Raw genomic sequence first — 11,625 nt, forward strand, 5'->3', positions numbered from 1 at the left:
GAGAGGATCACCTCCTTGGCCCTGCTTGTGATGCACATCTGTGGATGCACGACAAGGTGCAGTTAGCCTTACTGACCACATTCTCACATTGGCGGCCCATGTTCGTCTTGGAGTCTATAATGACTCCAAGATCCCTTTCTGACTCTGTGCTGATGAGAAGGGAGTTTCCCAGCCTGTAGGTCTGCTGCTGGTTCTTCCTCCCTAGATGCAGCACCCTGCACTTGTCAGTATTGAATCCCATCCTATTCTCATCCACCCACCCCTGTAACCTGTCCAGGTCTAGTTGTAGCCTATCCCGCCCCTCCAGTGTGCCCACCTCTCCCCACATCTTAGTGTCGTCTGTGAATTTGAACAAGGTGCTTTTCACCCCGTTGTCCAAGTTGCTGATAAAGATGAAACAGTTACAGAAGATTCCTACCCCTTTTAAACTGGTACAATAATTTCACCTGTTCACAACCTACACTTCTAAAGAGAAGTATCATAAACACTAGAAATAACATACTCACTAGAAATATTCAAATATTTGCTGTGAAAAAATTAGATATTTGATTTGGTCTCTTTTATTCTCATTCTGCTATGACTTTTAATCATGCATTTGCTTCTTAATATTTCTAGATCTATGAAAGTATATGAGCTGTTCAAAAAGATCTGCACCATGTGTTTTGTTAATAGAAATACACTTCTCTCATAGTAAGATTGAGCAAGGAAGAGACAAGTGTAATGTCACTGTCTAAACACAGAAAATGCAGTGTCATATGATGCCATCCTCACTCTCATATTTTTTATTCTTTTTTATTTTAACAGATAGTATAAAGCAGTATTGAATTAAGTTTAAAAATGCATCTATCATTAGCCACAGACAGTGACATTTATAAAACAGAGCTAGAAATGTAGATGATGAGAATGTCCTGTTCTTAATGATTCCTTAACAACTAAAATAGCCTCAATTATTAGTCTTGGGAAGTAGCATTCTTCTTTCATATGAGCAGATCATGGATCAGATTCAGTTGGCATAAATCACTGGGGATGTGGGACTACATTGGTTTACCCTAGTTGACATTCTGTTTTAAATACATCTTAACAAAGCGTTGAAAAATATCACATTTTAAAAGCATCCAAGACAAAATCTGTGCAGACACACAAAGTAGGTGCATGCAGTGGCTTCAGGAAGAAACCTCATCACAATGCCAGAAAGATTCGAATACGAACAAAGATATTTTATATCAATCTAAATCGATAGCTAAAAAAAAGGAAAAAAGAAAAGATATTTACACCCTTGCTGAGTTTCAACTAATAATACAGGCTACTGCATGGATTACAGATATTGACTGTATATTCCAAGAAAGAGGCAACATGTAGGTCATGCTGTGACCTACAAAAGAAATATATATATATATAGGAAGCAGTTCAAAAGGGAACTGCTCACAGAAGCTTGTGGACGTGGTATGAATATCATTTTGCTCGTAATGATACCCGTGAAACAGGCTGGCTGGCTACTTGTTATTCAGTTGCACCAGTGAAGTGCTTATTAGACACACTCTAACCTTACTATTTTATTTGAAAAAGAGTTTTCATATTAATTAATACAATCTCTCTCTTAACTATAGATTGCTGAACAACAACAATTTAATGCAGTTGCTTTTTTAGTAATAAACTGCTAAATAGCCTTTGCAAATTTAGCTGCTCCAAAGTATGGTTGGGTTGTTTTTTTTTTTATTAGTCTAGAGCTAATTTTATTTTGCACTGGGGCTTTTGTTCTTTATTGGACTTGCCTCCTCTGAGATATATGTCAGATTTCACTGGATGATCATGCAAAAACAATACATTTCAGTTTGTCTCTGATCAATGTACGAAGGCAGAAAATATCAATACAATAGCATTTAGCAGAAAACCTTGAGTAGTAAATACACATGGACACACAGAGGCACACACATCGATGTCTTGTCTATGAATGACACAAAAGTGGAACAGCTTAGGTCAAAAAGCCAAAATGTATGTAAAGAAGAGCAACCAGAGGAAGCATGTATTTCTGTTTTCTGTAAACCCAAATTTTTGCCTGGATGCTGTCACCATGATATTCCAGCACCTACTCCAAAACCAATCCATTCATAAATACAAAATAAAGTATAGATTATAACAATAATTTCTCTCTAACACATGTGATGCTAGGATCTTTAAGGATGGTGTAAAGAAGCCTAATGTTTTTACACGCAAGTATTACTATATCGGTTGTAAAGAAAAGCAACCTAACAAATATAGCAAAGCATGGATAGAGTAAGGGATGGAACCCAGGAATCCCAACTGCCAATTTCTCACTTTAATCATATACCCATAATACTAATTACAGCCAGTATAATTGCATGCTTCTAATTAATGCCAAAATTACTAGCTCAGAACATGGATTCAGTATGTATTTTGTGTAAAATGCTCAGTTTGGTGTCTTTTGGTGTGTAAGTTGGATTTCAATTATTTTCTATTCTTTCTTACATCTTATCTAACGTTAGGGGATTCTGGTTGCTCTGCACAATAGTGTCTTTAGTCCACCTATTCCATATATAAGGCCTGGCTCCACAACCTGTGCTTATATGACCAAGCTCATCCAGTATGTATCAGAAAAGGGTTTCAAACACTTAGGCTTTGTTCATTTATTTATTTATTTTAATCAAAACTTATTTAAAAGATAAGGTATCCTGGATTACATAACTCTGATGAATTTCCACCCAAGGTCCCTTTATCTGGTTGGTATGTTCAAGTTCCAGTGTGTCCTGCCTGGGTGCTCTTAAACTGCCTTTACCTATTGTAAATCATGCCTAAATCTTTTGCAATGGATAGATTTACACTACAGTAACACTGATTTAGATCAGAAGAGAAGCAGGCCTTCACTATGTCAGAGAACTAGCTGCCCCAGCATCTTCCTAGACAGACTTTGCAAAGGCTAATTGAGCAAGAGACAAAAGCACAACATGCAGTAAAAAGTTTGCCCTTCAAACAAAAATGTCACAAGATCAGTGAAGCTTTTATGATTTAAACTGAGCATAACTTTCCACATTGTCTGCTCACTTCATTATTATGTTTGTTTTACCCACTGAAAACGATGAGATTTTGATGAAAACTGCCTCCATTTATGATGTCATAGTAGCAATTAGGCATTTTCTGCCAGCCTTAGCCTTACAATATGAGACTTAAGAAGCTTTTACCTTAGGATATATAAAGAAAGCCATAGTAAACATAACTTCACTAGTATTAGAAGAGGATTGAGAAATGAAGTACACATGGAGCTAATGAGTTGTAAGGTTGCATAGCCTAAACAATATAGATTTGATCATGCCTATTATCTCTAGCGATCCCCAATTTTTAAAGCAAAATATTCCATTTTTTTTGTCGCCAGCAATTTTGTTATAAAACAATTTTATAAGTGATGACATTAGGAGATAATTTCATGATACCATGGTTACTGCCCTTTCTAATGATACTCTTAAATTAGCCCCAACTGAGTAGCCTGATGAAGGGTGTTTGTGTCCAAAAGCTTGCTAAGAAGAATTTTTCCAGCTATCTGAGTTGGTCTACTAAAAAATATTGGATATACCCAAGGAACCCTGTCTGCCTATTTGTCATATGCATTTGATATTTGTAAATATTTAAAGAGTAGTTTTCATCATATAGATTGTTTATTAATGGCTCATGTCATCCACTTACCTGTTATTGGTTCATTTGCGTTACGTGATTGGTCATCTAAAATCACAAGGTTCTGTTTCTGGTCCCACAGTTTAGGATTCAAATCTCTTTGTAAAATAGAGAACTGACAATGATCTTTCTGTACGTTTTTCTTTTTGGATGAATAAACATTAGCTCTGAAATTTATAGAGCTTTCAGGATTTCTGACATTTGCTCAGTTACACACCACAAACCTGTGAATAACAAATACGACCCCCACAAATCATACTGAACTGAACTGAATTCATGGAAATATTTGCACTTCATTCTTTTTACTGCTGGACCTGATCCGCTGTTGAAGACTTTAGCCCCAAGTTCTTTTTGTTTCTCTATTCCCCTTTGTGTCTTCATTTAAACCTATGGGAATCTGATGTAAAATGACGCTATTCTGATTTCCCAGTGTTCAGTCTTGCCAATTCTCAAACCTATGTCATGAGTCTTATAAAACTATTTTTTCTTTTAAGTGCCAGGTCCTGTAGCTAAAAACTACATTTTTACCTGGAGTTTCTAGTACTCATGATTGCACAGAAAACCCTAACTGGACCCTAAAAGGTGCAGAAACCAGAAGGCAAATAAAAAAGAACCCAAAACATGTTATAGTGAATAATTTTAGATGCTTGGGATTGGCAATACAGAGCCTTCCATGTTCACTTTGCACAGGTATCAGTGATGGCTCTGGGCACAACAGAGACTCAGTGCTAAGGTTGTAAAGATAAACTTTCAAAAATGTAGTGGCCAAATCAACAATGGGTACAAATTTGCAGAGTTCCCTTGAAATTAGTATAACTTCGAGAAGGTACATCAGCTAGACAGCTTCATCAGTCAGCCATGGTCTGTCTTGAGCCTAGGAGGCCCGTTGGGCAAGAATGGTTGAGGCATATCAGCTTCTGTAGCCAACAGCACATAAGGACGTGATGTTGTTGCATTTGTACTGGTTGTTTCTGACTCTTGGTCCCAAATGAGGAGGTGCCTATTTGGGATGGCCCCTGGCTCACTCCTGGCTCACCCCTAGTAAAACACCTAACTCCCACTCCCACCCACCCACCCCTCTTCCCAACCAGTCTATTGATAAAAAGAATTACAGTGTAATGTCAATGAAGACAATCTTTTATTTGGATTTAAACAAGCCCCTGACAGTTGTACACCAGAAATATGGTGGCATTATGCATAGGGTCAAAATGAAACTGATCAGAAACCAAAGGAACGCTGACGTTAACCTGCATTTCCCAAGTTGGGAGAACAGTACAAAGTCAACAAATAGCATTAAGTGTTGAACAAGGAAGCAAGCCAGAAGCATTGTCAGTCTCCTGTACTTTGGTGGAAAGAGATAAATCATCATTGGCAATGATAAATTACATATATTTAATCCCTTTACATGAAAGCTCTTTATTGTAATTCTCCCCTCCCCCCCAACCCCCCCCCCAAAAAAAAACCAACCCCAGCCCTCTTGCTGTACTGACGACATGTGCATTGCATGTCTCAAACCATGTATATAACATCTTATGTTTCTTTGGATGCTACCAATTGTAAGCTGTGGAGGCCAGTAAATAAAAGTAAATCAATACAATGAACACTAATGAATAAAATAATAATAAATAGTGGGGTAGAAGCAGTCTTATGAGTTTTACTGCAAGAAGGCATGAGATGGTGCTTTTATTGGGATCCAGACACATTCTGTTGCTAATTCATGTGAGATTTCAAAAGGTGAACTCTTTTTTCTGTAATTCTTCCTGTTCTCCCTTGCCTTACTAACTGCTTATTGAGGAATACCAACAAGTCAAGATCATTTTAGAGGAAGAACAATACAGCCATAGGGAAGAGCATGTGCAAATAACAGCATGATATGGTATAGCCACCATGTAGAACAGTGAACCTGGGATAGGATACAGCCTTCAGCTAAAAGCATAAGTTGCTACAGTTTGTGTGAAAAAGATCAGTCGCAGTAACCTGGCACAGAGCAGGACTTTTCATACACAATGACCAGTGAGTTACATATGGCCAAACCCAAACCCAGGTTTTCATGTACTGCCAATAAGTACTTGGGAACTCCAGGAGTTAATTTCACAGCTTGACACAGACTCTATGCCTCTGTGACTATGAGAGCATCCATCACTACATTTGCCTTTGGGTTTCTAGAAGAAGCACAGCCCTATCACTTTTCTGCTGCTTTGTGATGACCATCACCGATATGGAGTATCAATTCCTAACATGAACAACGTATGCCCCAGCAGCTGGGGGGGGGTGGTGCAGCGGCATTTGGGGTGGTACAGCGGCATTGATGGTGGCGGGAGCATGGCAGCGGTAAACGGGGAGCTCCCGCAGACGCTGCCAGGGCTGTCGGCAGTGGGGAGAGGGCGTGGCAAGAGCTAACCAGGGTCGGCGACTACCCACAGACACTGCCGGCAGTGTTGGCAGTGGCCAGCGGCGATCACTGACCACCCACAGATGCCACTGGGAGTGTCAGCGGCAGGGGTGGGGATGGCGAGCGGTGACCACCCACAGGTGCCACTGACGGTGTTGGCAGCACCTTTTCATAGGGGGTGCACTGCCATGCTCAGGGTGTGTACATGTACCCACGTGCACCCCCTACGCGTCACCAATGATGCCCAAGTAAGCACTGGGCATGTCTACATGAGGCACTTATTGAATATTGACTAATAACACTGTGCAGTAGCATGTCATGGCAAAAACTGTGCTAATAGCCTACTGTGCTGTTATTAGGCTAATGCGCAGTAGGTTTAGGGACAGACATTCAAAAAGCTGGAGCCTGAATTGATTCAGTCTTTGCAGGTTAGTCTAAGACTAACCTGCAAAGACTAGTCTAGACTAACCTGCAAAGACTAGCCTAACCTGCAAAGCCTGAACTGATTTGCAAGTGCACAGACATTACTGTTTAATTCTGGAAATGCAGGCACATGCCTGCAGTGGCTCAGGCTAGAAGCTGGGGGGTGCCAGAGCAGCCCTCTCTTCCCTTTGCAGCAGCTGCAAGGCTAGAGGGAAGCTGACCTGGGGGGCCAGGCCCCGCCCAGCAGCATGGGTGGGGGCTGGCTGTGAAGCAGGGTTCCTGGGCCAGGTCAGAGGTACTGGTGGGTCCTGAGCCTGGCAGCTGCCGCTGCTGTGCCCCTGCCCTGTGCAGTACCTAGGATGGCAGCTGCACAACCAGCAGTGGGCTGGCTAAGGCTGGGGGGGGCGCTGTTCTGCCCCACTCCCCTCCAGCAGCTGCTGCTATGGCTGCACCACACCACTCTGGGTGGGGGCTGAGGGGGGAGGGGGAAGTGGGAAGCTTCAGCCGTGCAACTTCTGCCCAGGCTGTGGAGCTCCAGCCCCTGGATACCTTGGAAGGTGGAAGGCATCCAGGTAGAAGGTGTCCAGGGGCTGCAGCCAGACCTCCATGACAGCCCCGCCTGGCTTGGGCCTGAGCCACTACAGGCACGTGCCCGCATTTCCAGAATTAAACGTGAATGTCTGTGCACTTGCAAATCAGTTCAGTCTTTGCAGGCCCCAGTCCCAGCTGCAGCCTGCTCAGAAAGACCCAGACCCAGCAGCCCAGTCTGGGCTGGCCCCTCTGCTTCCACCCTCAGCAGCACTAGTAGGCTGACTGGGCTCAGCCCTGCAGCCCCAGCTTCTGGCAAGACAGGTGGATAGCAGGAGCCATGTCAGTCACCTCTGGCCATGTTCCCTCCCTTGTCACTGGCATGAGCATTGCTTCCAGAGTTCTTTCCATCATCCAATCTCAACAAAAGGTTAAACTAAACACACTGAAACAATGTCAAAGTAGTCAAGTTCTGCCCACAGGAACAAAGCTTGATGTAAAGGGGCTATTCCTAAGGGTCTACATGAGTGATGGTTGTTTTCCTCTATTCTACAATAGGGGACCAATAATATCTGGGTTGTGGCTATTATGTTCCCCCTCCTGAGATTGGCCTCCGACTCAGCACTGCTCAGGATGGGGCAGGTTTTTTGCCACATGGGCTGGTGGCATGTTGCGGGGGGTGGTGGTGGGGGGGAGGCACTAAGCTGCGGTATTAACTCTGAACTATGTTACCTAGCTTATGTTAGGGTAACTTCAGTCTGCTCCATGAAGATAAAACAAATCATTTGCAGTCATCCAGCATCCCAGGATACACTGCTTCCAGCCTCCCACCTCTGCCTAGAGTAGGGATAGAGCCCAGGTATCCTAGCTCCTAGTTACACCCCTGCTCACCAGCCCTCTAGTGGTAAGTGCTGCGCAGGCAAGAAACAGTATTAACCCTTAATGTGACACTGCTCACAGCATGTTCTTACTTTAACACTTATTAACATTCCAGTGATTTAGTATGGTCTAAGTGTAACATGTAACATGTCTCACCCAGGGTGGAAGACAAACCTCTCTGTCAGCATGAATCAGCTGGTACTCAGCACCACATGCCACTTGAACCCATGCAGTAAACAATGTTAAACACTTCATTTAGTCCCTGGGGTCCCCATTATCTGCAGGACCCAGAACATGGAGGTTTGCAACACTGCATGAACCAATCACAGTTTCATGTGTTTCACTAGCAAGCCTGCAGCAGGTCTCCAAATGAACTAAGCAGACCGAAATTACTTCATGAACCATCCTCCAAAATTACAGATTTATAGGCAACCCTTAACAGCATGCTTTGGACACCTCCCTTGGCAGTCAATGAATCACAGAGGAATCATCTTCTGTTTAGCCCTCCCCAGCTGGGGAGACAGCCTTCCAGCCAATCAGACTAGATTCACAATCAAAATAAATTAGAATTGTTTTACCAGCTCCCATGTCAGCATGTAAAACAAACTGCAATAATAAATTATGAATACACAAGTTTCATTATCTTTGTACTTATCTGCAGTGCTTTCTGCGTGCACTTGCTCTGCATACATCAGCTGATAAATCCTCAAGCCAGGTTTTTCAGTAAGTTAGTAATGGCTGTTATGCCCATTTCACAGGAGGAAGAGTTTAAGGGCTGACTAAAGGCACAGAGGGAATTGGTTTCAATATTAGGATTAGAATGTCTTTGTTATGGATAGCATTCCTAAAAACACTCATTCATTTAGCTCTGCCAGTGGGCTTGGTACTTCTTTCATTGTATGGTTCTGTATCCTGGTTGTAACTCCATTACAGTATATTGAGAATAAAACCAGTGGAGATTAGATTTAAGGTCATTGACTTCATTTGAGCTGCACCTGATTTATACTAGTCTCTGGGCAAGTAGGAGCCAGCCCACTACCTCTTTATGGGAAGACAAGCACGTTATGCATAATATCAACTGACAAGTAACAAGGTAAAAGGGAATGGATGGGTAATAGAAACCAAAACCTGAAACCCAAACTGGCAAAATGATGCCCAGAAATGTCACACAATGTTTTCCTGACTTTAGTACCAGGAGGTCAGTTATCCTGTGTAATAATAATGAAGAAATTATTCAGCCTCTTGCCAGCTGCTTGATAATAAGAAAAGGTCAAGCAGGCCTCACCATGCATTTAGAAATGAAAATAGCTAGTCACTTCTGCTATGCACAGCTACATTCTTATGCTGCAGCAGTATTATCTTCTTAAATAGGAGACAAAAGGCCCTGGCTAGAAAGCTTGTTTCACTAGAAATAACCATTGAAAACAGAACAAATGTGTTTGGATGCAGGGGGGAGGGAAATAATTGAAAGGTAGCCCCAGGTGGTATTAGCATTATTTACATTGTATTAGGCCCTAGATATCCCATGCAGAATTGTGCTGGGTGCTATACAAATAAGTGGGTCAACTTCAAGTCCAAGGTGAGGGTCAACTTCCCCCAGAACAAAACCCTGCAGAATGGCCAACTCAACATCTACAAGGCCTGTGGAAGGAAGGTTACAGGGGTGCAGGGTGCCTGCATTTCCTGCCTCCATCCATGGGTGCTCCACTGACAGACACAGAAGCCCAGAAAAAGTCAACAGTACTGTCCTGGGAAAGATCACAGCCAGGGCCTACACCAATTCAGAAAGTCCCCTCAACCACCTCTGCTGGCAGAACGCTTACAAAGCTGCCAATGGAGGTGAAGTTGTCTTTCCCCAGTGAAAATGCCTCCTGTTTTCCCTGGATGGCCAGTCCCCTAGGGGTTCAGAATAACTCCTTAAATAAGTTTCAGCCTGAATTTGGTTGAAAACCATTGACTTCATTGCACCTACTCATGCTAGGACTGAATTTGGCCCTCACAAAATACCATATCCATTTACATGGCATGACTTTGTCCTCCTATTGCTGACACTACTATACACCCGATTTCTCTTACAGTAGGAACAGCCCTGTGGAAGGCAATGGAACTACCACAGATTTCCACCAGAGAAACAGAAATGAAAATATGACTGGCTGTACAGCTGGTGCCATCATCTTCAGCACAAACTGTGATGGCCTGACATTTGTATACTGGAGGAATAACAGCTATCAGTGGAGATGTAGCCAGGACTGAAGCACCAAATACAGCATTACTGGACAAAAAAATGGCCAATATCATATTGACTTGCCTCCCACATTTCACACTTATGTATAATGTGTACATCAAGAGAGAATTTGGCTCACTTCAGGACACTTAGTAAGGATCTGCCCCTTCATGATATATTGGTGCATGGCACACCTGTACGGTATAAACCCACAGGCTTCAAAAATATGGCTTGCCCTTTTTCTGAAAGCTATTAAATTGAAAACACATATGTTTGTATCTTCCCAGCCTACAAGGTGTATGTTGAGTATTTTCCGTACATTTATACTCATGGAAACAAATGAAGACAGGCTACAAATTAGCATTTAGTGCCATAAAGCAGACCGAGTGCATGATATAGATCTGTCCTAAGTGGCCATAATGAAAACCAAGGGACAATAACTGAGTAACCAAAGAATAAATCACACATCAGCCCAAGTGGGATGTTTAGTCAGTTAATGGCAGTGAGATCAAGACATGTGCTGTACGTACAAAGAGACCCAGCTCGAGGTGTGTGTATTTACATACCCACCCCTTATGTGGAAAGAAGCTACAAACAGGATCCTTTTTAAAGTCATTCAACATGAAAGCAATGCCACAGCAGAACAACATGGGCAAATCCAGGCTGCAAACAAAATGAATCAGATACGCTTCTTTTAAACTCATCTTAGCTTGGCTGCACTGACTACATCAGTGCCATTTCACTGAGGCCCAACCCAGGTGTTCCAGGGGATCAAACCAAGCCCTTGAAAATTATCGTCCTTTCTAATTAGCAATTGCCTTCAATGTTTCCCATTTTATGAAGGTGAAGGAAAATGATGACAAATCCAGGAAAAAGAAAATGGTCCAGAGAATGAGGTTAGTAAAGATGAATTCCCAGAACATTTCTGCCAAGACTTCCTAATCAGCCCACATCTCCCTCCTCCTCTCTCCATCTTTCTCTCTCTCCATCCTCCCCCACTCCCTTTCTCTGTCTCTCCCCAATAGCTCAAATGAAAGTCATTGTTTCCCGAGCCGAATGAAGATACTTGGAGCAACAAGATCAGAAATACACCACATCATCAGCATGAGAATAATGATCCCCTAATTCCAAGCATTGCGATTAATAAAGCCAGGGCTTTCTGGCACTGCTGCTGCTGCTTACCATGTCAAAACCAGAAGATGCTGAAAAGCGAGAGGTATGCAGGCTTCATCCATGTTCCCTGCTACGGAGGCTGTTTCAGCGCCCAACATCAGCAGCTGCTGGGATTTTTTTTTCCTGCTTGGTGATGCTGAGGATGGAAACCACCCACCCACTCACAGCAGCAGCAGAGGCAGCAGCAGCAGTCGCCTCAGCCACCTCCCTCCTTGGAGGAGGAGGGTGATGAGCTCACAGAGCGAACCTGGAATTTGCAGCAAGCGCCGCCTCCTTCTCCTCCTCCCTCCACTGCTGCAGAGCTGAACTGTCTCTAGGCTCC

General features: G+C 42.8%; 1 protein-coding gene across 1 annotated transcript in view; it reads right to left on the reverse strand.

Annotated features, from left to right (window-relative positions):
- The window catches only part of JAKMIP2 (janus kinase and microtubule interacting protein 2), a 114,034-nt gene extending 102,668 nt beyond the window's left edge, over window positions 1-11,366 (reverse strand). The window contains exon 1 of the mRNA XM_006028720.2: window positions 11,313-11,366. The gene's annotated coding sequence lies outside the window, so the exon portion shown is untranslated. The remainder of the gene's footprint in view (window positions 1-11,312) is intronic.
- Window positions 11,367-11,625: the final 259 nt, after the last annotated feature.

Source organism: Alligator sinensis, unplaced genomic scaffold, assembly GCF_000455745.1.
Source record: "Alligator sinensis unplaced genomic scaffold, ASM45574v1 scaffold360_1, whole genome shotgun sequence".
Lineage (NCBI taxonomy): Eukaryota > Metazoa > Chordata > Crocodylia > Alligatoridae > Alligator > Alligator sinensis.